This window comes from Alosa pseudoharengus, unplaced genomic scaffold (assembly GCF_046254945.1).
Source record: "Alosa pseudoharengus isolate Yale_2024_CS ecotype anadromous, Long Island Sound unplaced genomic scaffold, YU_APseudo_1.1 YU_APseudo_1.1_scf_18, whole genome shotgun sequence".
In the NCBI taxonomy this organism is placed as follows: Eukaryota; Metazoa; Chordata; class Actinopteri; order Clupeiformes; family Clupeidae; genus Alosa; species Alosa pseudoharengus.
The window spans coordinates 10,190,858-10,202,817 of record NW_027468650.1 but is presented as its reverse complement, the minus strand read 5'-3'; the positions used below and the strand labels follow the sequence as shown (position 1 = coordinate 10,202,817).

The following is an 11,960-nucleotide window of genomic DNA, read 5'->3' as shown; positions in this document are numbered from 1 at the left end:
CAAATAATTTCAACAAACAAACATTTTAAGTAATTACTACTCTAAACTAGAAGTTATTCACACTCATTTTTTTAGGAAGTTGATGAACTGAAACATAATAATTTGACAAACAAACATTTTAAGTAATCGCTACTTAAATTGTTGATAAGTTCAATGAACCTGATAATTTTGAAACCATTGTTAAAACTAACAAAATTGACACTGGAAATGGAGTTGATTTTTTTAAGTTATCACTCCTAATAATATATTCATGTTATCACCATGACTCATTCAGTTTCTCAAACCTAAACATTGTCACTTCAGTCTCTTATATTTTTAAGTCGACTTCACTCTATTGAAACACATTTTTTGACTGTTTAGGTTTACTATTTACCTCAAAATCAAAAATATTTTATTTGTATGATTCAAATAAAAAACTACTCAAAAGACAATTTCAATGCAGATTCCATTTATTTAAGAATTCCATTAGAATTCTAACAGAACAACATCCCCAGCAATGCGGTTAATACAGAACATCAAAGAAATAACAAACTTTTACCACTTCAACAAAGGTAATAATACTCAAATAACAAAATAATAGGCCAACATAAATAAAAGCGAAAAAGCTCCATTGCTTGCTTGAGTATTAACATGCTGGCAATATCAACCATGACATTTGGAAAACAGAATGCTTACTCATCCATCATCAGCAATTTATTTTTAAGGCTAAGCAGCAGTCTAGGAGGTAACCGCTTCAGGTCTTCCAAACCCATTATATTTTTTTGAATGAAATTAAATGTGTAGGACAATTGCTTTGGATAATCGAGATGAAGTGCATAAATTAAGCCAAATAGCCAAATTATGTCTCTGTCAACTCTGCTATATCACACACAACAATATCTCCGTCAAGAACTATAGAATGGATAGCAGGACCAAACTTCACAAGGGAGTCTGTATCACCCGAGACAGTGAGAATAGCTGAGAAGTCTGGCAGGTCAATTTCTTCTGCCTGAAGAACATGACAGTAATTAGTTAATGAGTAGAGTAGTCAATGAAAAACACTACGTGTGTATTTAATATAATATGAAATACCAGTGAATGAAAAGTTAATGTAAAATTCCCAAATATGACATTCTTGGTGAATTACTGTAGTATGATTTATTTGCTATTCTGGTGGCTAGGAAGATGGTTGTGGTTGTTGTCTTTTGGCTGCAAGGTAGTATCAGAGAGGGCTGAATAGAAATAGAGATATATAGAGAAGACAAAGTAAAAAAAGAAGAGAGTGAAAAAGGACACACTATTTAATCAAAAACTTACATTCCAGGTCTTAAAAAATCCATCTTCCCACAGGAAGATGGGAAGGGCCTGCAGAGTAATTTTCCTTCTGCTGTTGACATTGACGTCTTCCTAGAAAGACAGAGGGATTTTGGCCAAAGTGGAAGACACAAATCAGCAGAATATTAATCCTATGCATATATTAAATAAGACTATAGTACAGGTGACATGTAAATACAAGATTAACTCCTTCACGCTCCTGATATGCAACCTCCTGCTCTGTCTTTCTATGAAATCGTGAGAGATGAATGTTCAGTGCATTAATAGACTGGAATGAGCAAATGCATGAGTGGTGTATGCATGGTAATGGGCTGACCCTTGAAAACTGACTGTGATTTAACTAAGTAACTGAGCCTGTGTCTCGGAAGAGGCGTCACATGACCTGCATAGCCAACACATTTTGAAAATGCCACATAAAATAAGTCTAAGGTGTCACCCCTTCTTTGATACAAAAACATCACTCAACCCTAGCCTTTGTGTATCCCTGTGGAGAGATGCAAAGGGATAACATTAGGCTAGGCGATTCTCATTCTCATAAATAAATGCTTACAAAATATCCCTATAACTTATAATAATATAGGCTACACGTTGGCTACATTGTGACACTAGTAAATGGAGGACAAATAAGTTATCACTTACCATGGTGTGATGGTGGTTCCTTGCACAGAACTGAAAACATGTCACACAGCCATCTGGTCCTGAGGGGAAAAATATTATGAACAGTATTATTTCACTTTTATGAACAAAAGTCAGTCAGACAGTCTCTTCTTCTTCTGTATAGGCAGGCCTATCAGAGTCGGATGTTGCCATTGATCATGCTTAGGCTATTGTCATTAAGTTCGGAGCTACAACTTGGCTTCCTATCCGTGTTAACAAAACTGGAATTGACGTTAATATAAGACATATGCTATTGCAGGGTTATTCTTCAACTATGGCGCTCTTTGACCTGGTAATTTTCAGAAAATGTAACATCTTTCAGTAAAAATCTTTTTGCATGGTTTAATTATCTACTCTTTCTAGAAACTTGCCCTAATAGTGGCTGTAAAGATTTCACTTGAATAATATATATTTTTGACATTTTATTCCAAAAGTCTAACTGTCATTTCCAGTATAAGTAAGTATATATACTCTTTTGATCCCGTGAGGGAAATTTGGTCTTTGCATTTATCCCAATCCGTGAATTAGTGAAACACACTCAGTACACAGTGAACACACACTGAGGTGAAGCACACACTAATCCCAATGCAGTGAGCTGCCTGCTACAGCCACGCTCGGGGAGCAGTGAGGGGTTAGGTGCCTTGCTCAAGGGCACTTCAGCCGTTCCTACCGGTCGGGGTTCGAACCAGCAACCCTCCGGTTACAAGTCCGAAGCCCTAACCAGTAGGCCACAACTGCCCAATCACATGTTTCCAAAACACAACAAAACGTGTGTTTTCAAGCAAAAATAACATCTACTGTTCCAAATGTATTTTATTAAATATTACACATATCAGCCAAAATATTCAATTTATTAATTTTCCAGAAATGTTGTATGTTGTATTATTTTTACATGTTTAACTTAAAATATGTGTTGTGCTTGGAAATGACAAAGTGTGGTGGAGATGACATGACATACATAGACAAATTTAAGATTTAAAAGCATTAAGATTTTTAAAAAAAAATGCGTCCCTGCCAAATGTTATGTTATTATGATGTTTTTTTCTACTAGATTCTTTAGTAGGCCTACTATGAAGCAAATAAACTGTGTTTTTAGGGCAATGCCATTTCCACCACCAAAAACCAAAGTAGCCTAAATATGTTTTAGTTTTTCTTATTTCTTCCAAGGACAAGAAAAGTATCATAGTTGAAGAATTACCCTGCAGTGTTACTTTGCATTACATCTAGCAGCTAATGCAAACCATATAGCTTATGGCACCTTATGCTACTAATAAAATGTTTAAAAGTGCGCTGCCTGTTTGTGCGTGTCATGTGTTTTATTTCCAACTTATGAAACGTTGCTTTGGTGTCTAACCTGCGCGGCCAAAGTAGGCCACACCAGAAACGGTTGATAAAAGGATCTTTGGTAATGCTAAACCATACTGTTTGTCTGTCCAGTTTCCACTAAAGTAGTGCAACAACAGGCTGGCTGGCTGGCTGACAGCTCAGACAACAAACTTTAGTTAACTCGCTATAAAACATGCAGCTAGCCCGCAAAAGGTCTCTCTTACATAGCCTACACTTTAGCTGAGGTCTGCCCGCTGGAAGACGGTAGGCTACACAAATAAATAAACAAAGTAGGCTACACCTCCATTTAGGCGCGTTCTTACCTTTGTGTAGTAGCAGTCTGATGATGATTGATGGATCATCTCATTGATTGCTTGCAGCTTGCCTGCCTACATCCGGGTGCGCAGCAGTCCTTGCAAACAATTAGTCTTAGGCCTACGATGTCAAAGTGTATCAATTTACTAACTGCTAGGGATGGGCAAAGCGAGCCTTTATGAAACACTGAAACGTTCCAAGCAATTGTGCCGAATTGTTCCGAAGCTTTGAAACAATTCCGACACCTTAGAGCTGTTTAGGGTGAAACAAATCTGTCAAATACTTCGTATTGGAAATGTAGTCTTTAAAGTTCGTGGCTCGCTGTGTTACCTGTGTTCAGTCTTTGTGAAAAGCTAAGCAGCATACCCTTGGTCAATTACTGGATGGGAGACCACATGAAGTCACAATAAAGAGAATCTTATTGCTGCAACTATGTGTTCTCTAAATCACTTTCTTCTTATAAAAACTCTCGATTTTTGAGAATTTAGTTGAAACTGTGTGGTTAATGGTGAAGTAAGAAAACATAAACAGATAGGCCTACGATCTGAAACAATACCTTACAAATCAAACGGGGATCGAACCACATTTGAGCAGCCTGGTCTACCGTGCAAAAAACACCCTCACTAACCACTACACCATCATGGTTATTGCTTAATAGAAAGCTACACTGTTAATTGAACGCGCTGGCACGCCTGCCGACACCGGTGAAACGTACCGAAGGTTCACTTAACTTTGGTCACATGATATGGGGATTTTGAACGATGTTTCGAAGCAGTGGTCACATGATATGGCTGTTTTGAACCACGTTTCGAAACACTTGTGCTTCGAAGCCTCGACACTGATTCGAGACGTCAGTTTCGAAAGTCACACCCCTACTAACTGCCACAATCGATCGTAGACTAGTTAATTCACCATTCATTGGGATTTCTGATTTTTTTTATTGGTTTATGTTGGTTTGTGTAGGTTATTAGGTTATTTGCCATGTTGATATGAACCTAACCAATGAAGTTGCACGTCTTTATTACGTCAGACGTAATTTCAATCCACTCTTGAAAAAAATGAGTTTGGGGGTCAGTTCTACTCATATACTAAGAGTTAATCTTGTCAAAATAATCAATAACTGGGAAACTAGTCGAGTGAACTTAAAACTTTTGTGGTGCCTGAACAATATGGCAGCTTTGAGTACAGCTCAGCAATTTTATTGAGTTTACAACACTGTTGGGGAATACAGTGTAGTTTAGTATGAAGGTATATTGGGTGCAAAAGTGGCGAGCACATTTAACTGCAGATTTTGCATGTGCACACTAAAGTCGTAAATGTGTAACAGTAAAGTTGAAGTTGTACATATTTTTTTATATCTTGTTAACACAAAATAGGGGCTACGGGTTCACAAATCCTTTTTACAGGTACACAAATCCTATCCTGTGAGTCACAACTTTTGCTCCTGGCTAGGTGATATAATAGGAGCAAAAAGATTTGTATGTGTGCACGTCGAGCGAATCGATCGAGAAAACAAGGCGGCCGGATCTGGATCCAGGATCGCGCTCAGACTACCATTGCCTGCTCATAAGGTAAGTAACATGATAATAATATGAAGAAAGTTATCTTGTTTGTTGGTTTACATTATCATGACAGCTATGTTTAGCTTAGCTTACCTGCTTGCTAAATCCTCCAGTGCCAGATCAAGCTAGCTAGCTATCGCTAGATAAACTAGATGTACCGCAGAGCGGTACAAAATATGACCGCCGCCCAGTCCAGCACATTTTTTCCACAAAAAGAAATCACGCTGAAAGGCCTATATGATTCTAACTGTCTCACTAAATTGCATTATCCACACTCAATTCTCACTGGTATCTGCTAGACAACAAGTACCAAAACATGATTAGTTCATAGATTTCACATGTAAAATTCATTTTATACAACCCCACCTCCATCTTGCCTGTTTATAATTCTGAGAAATTCTTGATTGTTTGTGTTATGTTTATGTTATGTGTGTGTGTGTGTGTGTGTGAGTGTGTGTGTGTGTGTGTGTGTGCGTGCGTGCTTGTGTTTGTGCCTGCGTATGTGCCTGTGCATGCAAGCGTACATATGTCTACTGTGTGAGTATGTGTCATACGTATGATTACTGTGAATGTATGTGTGTGTGTGTGTGTATCTGTGCACATGTGTGCACATGAAATGGGTTAACATGACCCCTGGAGGCAAACATACAGAAAAAAATGGTCATCCTAGGCCCTACAGTTCTCAAGATATTCACAGAGAACTGTGTCTGCCCTACCCTCCTTTCGGGGGGTCCAGTCCAGCGGGGGGACTACAGATCAAAACGAAAAATGACGGTTCCATGCTATCCATGTGGGGGTACATGCCCACCAAGTTTTGTGTACCCCGGTCTTTCAGTGTCCCGGGAATCCTTGTTGGTGTACGTCACTAAATGTACACATAAATTATTTTATTGTAAGGCCCCCCATGAACGAAAGTACACAAAACTTGGCATGCATTCGGAGGGTGTCATAATGATCCTACACTTTTAATTTCGTGCAGTTTTGACCTTGTCAGCCAGAGATATTGTGATGAAAACACCTAATTTTTTGCTTTTTCATTTTTAACTAGGTGGCGCTATACATAAAATAAGTGGTAATGGGATGGGTTGACATGCCCCCTTAAGACCAACATACATAAAAAAGGTGGACCTCCTAGGCCCTACGGTTATCGAGATATTCACAGAAAACTGTCTCCGGCCACCTACAGGCCAGTTGGTGTATAGTAACATAAATGAATTTATTGTGTGGCCCCCCATGAACGGAATTCCACGAAACTTGGCGTGCATACAGAGGGTGTCATAATGATCCAACACTTCCAATTTTGTACAGTTTTGACTTTGTTAGGTCACAGATACCTTCAATTACAACACCTCATTTTTACTTTTTTGTGTTTAACTAGGTGGCGCTATACATGAAATGAGTGGTTATGGAATGGGTTGACATGGCCCCTTGAGATCAACATACAAAAAAAAAATGGTCCTCCTAAACCCTACGGTTTTCGAGATATTCACAGAAAACTGTGTCTGCCCTACCCTCCTTTTAGGGGGTCCAGTCCAGCGGGGGGGCTACAGATCAAAACGAAAAACGATGGTTCCATGCTATCCATGTGGGGTTACATGCCCACCAAGTTTCGTGTACCCCGGTCTTTCAGTGTCCCGGGAATCATTGACAGAAATTTGGGCATGCGAAAAAGAAAAAAAAAAAAAAAAATCTGACTAAACCTATATGACCGCCGCTTCGCTGCGCGGCGGTCATAATAACTAGTTTAGAAGTACAGAAATATAACACTGCCCGTCCAAAATCGTTAGGACACATAATCTGACACAATCGTTCAATTTTCAAACACACCGCAACAACTATTTTTTTCTCGCTTTGTGCAAAGAAAAACTATAAATCGTGTGTCCTTCATTGATAAGGAAACATGCTGAGGTTACTTACTTTATGAGCAGGCAATGGTAGTCTGAGCGCGATCCATCCAGATCCGGCCGCCTTGTTTTCTCGATTGATTCGCTCGACGTGCACACCTAAATATCTTTTTGCTCCTATTATATCACCTAGCCAGCCTCGTCACTCGTAGAAGCAGATTCGAGCACTTGTATCAATTGACTTGTAGTCGTGCAAGAAAATCAAAGCGATCTGTAGAATTTTATTAATGAGAAATTATTTCACAGATGCACAACTTCGGATGCATTAGTTCACATTTGGGTTTACAAATGCACGAATGTTGTGCATGTTCTCAGATTATGAAACACGGATGTGCAAATGTGTTTCGCACCAACTGCGCTGCAACGTTTGGAGCAAAAGTGTCAAGTGCATGACTCTTGAAAGTTGTGACTCACAGGATAGGATTTGTGTACCTGTAAAAAGGATTTGTGAACCCGTAGCCCCTATTTTGTGTTAACAAGATATAAAAAAACATGTACAACTTCAACTTTACTGTTACACATTTACGACTTTAGTGTGCACATGCAAAATCTGCAGTTAAATGTGCTCGCCACTTTTGCACTCAATATACCTTCATAGTTTAGAGTCTTGTACTGTATGCTTGGTCTGTGTGCTGCTCTTAGTAGCTTGACAATATTCTTTTTTTATTTTCTCTAGCCTGTTGGCTGTATGCTGTATGTTTTGGTGGATGTATTGTTAGCCACAGCCTAGAGGGGTTTTCTATTTTCTTTTTGTTTTGTTTTGTTAATTTCTCCCCTTAGCCAGCCTCGGTCAGTCGAGCCATAGTAGACTCTGGGAAAGCAGGTCTCCTTAGCTGTACATTCACTGAAATGACTGAGCTTACTGTAGCAATGGTGTGTAGTTTGAACGTTTAACGTCCTTAAGCCTTTAGTGGGTTGTTTATCAGAACTTGACGTTTGTAGTGTGTGTGTGGCTAGAACTCTTAGAGTGTAGGCTATTACTTAAAGGGTTGTGTGCTAGTGGGCTAGTTCTTTCCCTCTCTTTCTCTCTCCCTGTGGCTTGACTGGCTCTAACCCGGTGGCATTGTAAGTCCCCCTCCCCTTCATTTAATGCATCTATTCATGTTTTTATTAAGGGTGAGGCTATTTTCACCCCTGGTATAATTAGCAGTGTATGCTATTCGTACCCTGGTGCAATTAGAAGTGAATGCTATTAGTACCCCGGTGCACACAGCAATACCCTGTCTGGTACAAGTATCAATGTTTGCTATTTGTACCCCGGTGCACAAAGCAATGTTTTCTATTAATACCCCGTCTGGTACAAATATCAGTGTATGCTATTTGCATCCCTGTGCATTTACCCTGGCATATTGATCACAGAATGTAATAATACATTGTTGTTACATCACAGGGTGTGAATAGCTCAGCTGTGTGGTCTATGATAATCATACCAGGGGTGCAAATAGACACTCTGAATAAGGTATGCTGTTTGAATCACTGTATAATTAGAAGTGGATGCTATTCGTATCCTTGCGTAGTAATGTGTGCTATTTACACCCTGCCGCAGTGTAGAGTCTGAAGATTTCCCCTCATTGATAAACAGGGCTGTAGTTGAAACTATTTTCCCATGTCCCGAAAAGAAATTGGAGGCGGCGATCCATACCAGAGGGACCAGATGGACATCCACTAGGTAAGTACACTAGACAAGTTATGTTACATCAGAGCTATTATTTCTGATAGGCCTATATTGAGCAAATTACGTTTGATTTTAGTTCACATCGCCTGCCTGTAGGCTATATGTGAACCAGATGTGAATTGTCCTTTAAGACAGAAAATCATACAGGGATACCTCTAACAATTAGAATCAGCTATACACACAGGCTTCATGACCATATATGTAACTCTAAACCATCGCATATGCTCCCAATCTCATGGTAATTATGCTATTCTGCATGAAGCAATAAGCTGCAAATAATCAATAAGCCTCACAGCAGTACATCACATTCCATGTCCTCACATCTTGGAATCCCATGTGCGACACACACACACACACACACCTGCTATGGTACAGAATGTTCCAGACTGAGTGAGTGATTCAGTGTCCATCAGGTATACAGCAGATTCATAGGCAGAGCATACTCTCTCTCCCTCTCTCTCTCTCATACACACACACAGTTTTAACATGCTAACCCCTTGTGTAGCTGATGCATGACTGAACGCTAGCTCAGCTCTAATTGATTGGGGGGGAACAGACACAAATACAAGCAGCACAATGAGCAATAACCACACACACCATGACAAAAATAGTCATGGTGTCTCACAATCTACCCAAAATATTGGGGCACAGACATAATTCAACTGTCAAGCACACATCAATTCCATTCACAAATCACATAACACTGTAACAATCTCACCCTCAGACAAGAATCACCTTTGGCCAGGACAGCCATTTATTGGGTCAGGCTGACTCAGACACAGACAACTAGATAGATAGATAGATAGACTTTATTGATCCTCAAGGGGAAATTCAAGTTAAACAGATGGCATACTACATAGGGCAACACAGGGTAGTCTCAGCTGCACATGTAACACACAATAAGGGTTTACCACACACATCAACACGGGGATAAACACATGAGGTACAACCAAAGAGACTAACACGCTAACAAATACACAACATGGTTAACACAATATACGACTATTATAACCGACATTACCAGTGTTGGGCAAGTTACTGAAAATTAGTAATTAGTTACAGTTACTAGTTACTTCTTTCAAAAGTAATTGAATTACCTTACCAATTACTGTATATCAAAAGTAATTAGTTACTAGAGAAAGTAACTTTTGAGTTACTTTTAAGTCTGCTTTTAAAATGTCAATATGACCAGTACTGAGTAAACCTAATTTTTAGACCTATTTATTGTAGTTTCAACGGGCCTTCAAATCAATAGCCTTGTGCATGAGTTCTCAAACTTTTTCCGACCACAAAACATTCTACAATGCATGAAGGCCTCCCTGACCTTGTTTCACGTTGCATGTTCCGTCGCAGACAAATGAATCCATAACACCATGGACGTCAATTCCGATGTAAACATACTGTGCAAATAACTCAAGTCGCTGTAGTACGTACGGTAGGCTATTTGGAGGTTTCTTTATCTGGTAAGTGAAATCCGCATTTTCCTCTCGAGTTAAACGTGTGCTTGCTTGTGCCAAGGCTATATATAGGCTACTGTATGTAGGCCTATTGATGTTGTGGCGTGGCTATGTTGTAATGAGAAATTGATATAACGAGGCTTTTGCGCAATAGGCGAAAAAGAGCAGAGATAAAATAAACAACAATGCATTTTTACTGTAAGCTGTGGAGCTTACGAGATGGAAACGAAAGGGAAAAGGCTTTTAAGATGCCCATTTAAATTGTAGCCTAATGCACTCTTGTGTGTTTTATCATATACGAAATAAGGAGGAATGTGAGGAGGCTCCTATTAACTGTAAAGAATGCATCTGCAATCTAAACATGAAACACAATCGCTGGAAACACAGCTAAGGTCGGGAGACGTTAGATTAGAAGCAGCAAATGTGCATCTGTCATCTTGTCTGCAGTCGTTCATTCAAGATCAACAGAGTAACGCAAGTAACGAACCCTTTGAAATTTCAGTAATTGTAATTGCGTTACTTGATTTACAAAAATACTTCGTTACATGCTCGTTACCACTAAAAGTAGTGGAATTACAGTAACGCGTTACTTTGTAAGGCATTACTCCCAACACTGGACATTACACATTATAGCATTCACTCGCACTGCATTCTGGGAGACACTCATTCAACATCAGACATGTACATCCACCGACGCTACAATACATTGCGACTTTCTTGGCATGACAAGCATGGATCTGTCAGAACCCACCAGTATGGTATCGTGGCAATAATGGAATGTATGTAAATCTCTCTCCCACTATGGGCTGCCAAACAGTCCAGGGTTATGGCAGCAATGTGAATGCAAATGCTCTGACCGAGAGAATGAAATGCTCTTCCTGTGTTGCTGTTGCCAAGGGATGCCTCATGTCCATTAAAGCCCTTATCCACAAGTTTCCTGGGGTGGTTGCTGGGGAAACGTTTGTGAAACTTTTGTGGGCAACACTTCCGGTGGAATTGTGTGGCCGTCCACTGCACCTGATGCCTCAGCTGTGTATTTTGCTGATCAGTTGTCAGGCTAATCGCATCGCTGTATTGCCGCGTTGTTGCTGAATAATATTATGCCTTTAAAAAGCTGCCTATATTACACAAAGCTTCTTTTGTCCAAAAACCCATGTTTTGATTTTATGATTTTTTTATGCTGATGAAAGATTTCATTCTATTGTGCGGCTTCACCTTTTGACTTACCCATACTAAAACACATCTCCTGAACTCGGCTTACTGCCCTTTCTAGGACACAAAGCTTCTTTTTCCCTAAAACCTGCTCTTTGATTTTATACAATTTTTAATGTTAAATGTTTCAAATCTATTATGCGGCTTGCCTTTTTGACCTTCCCATGTCAAAACACATCTGGTGAACTTGGATTACTGCTCTATATAGTACACAAAGCTTATTTTTCCCCAAAACCCATTCTTTGATTTTATAAATATTTTTTAATGTAAAAAAATGCTTTAAAGGAACACGCCACCCAAAATCAGTAGTAATATATGTTCTTACCTTAACTTTCACGAGTTGAGTCATACCTCTCCCGCGCCGGTAGGTGCACTCAAACGCTCTGTTGCGCGGCGCGAATGTGTTAGCATGTTGCTATGCTAGCGGGCTCTGCCGTGGCCGTAGAGAGAGGAACATAGCAGTAATCAAACACCTCCACATTTTCCCTACTTAAATACAGTTGCACGAGTAGTTGATAAAAATGTGTACGTCACACAA

General features: G+C 39.5%; 1 long non-coding RNA gene across 2 annotated transcripts; it reads right to left on the bottom strand.

The window, feature by feature from the left end:
* Nucleotides 1-431: 431 nt before the first annotated feature.
* Nucleotides 432-4,840, bottom strand: LOC143130939 (uncharacterized). Of its 2 annotated transcripts, XR_012988016.1 has the most exons (4): nucleotides 3,621-4,840; nucleotides 1,954-2,012; nucleotides 1,297-1,386; nucleotides 432-988 (listed from the first exon to the last, which is right to left on the bottom strand). It is a non-coding gene; the product is annotated as an uncharacterized LOC143130939 (long non-coding RNA). The 2 variants fall into 2 exon arrangements; XR_012988015.1 differs by lacking the exon at nucleotides 3,621-4,840 and having other exon boundaries at nucleotides 1,954-3,613.
* Between the last annotated feature and the right edge of the window lie 7,120 nt (nucleotides 4,841-11,960).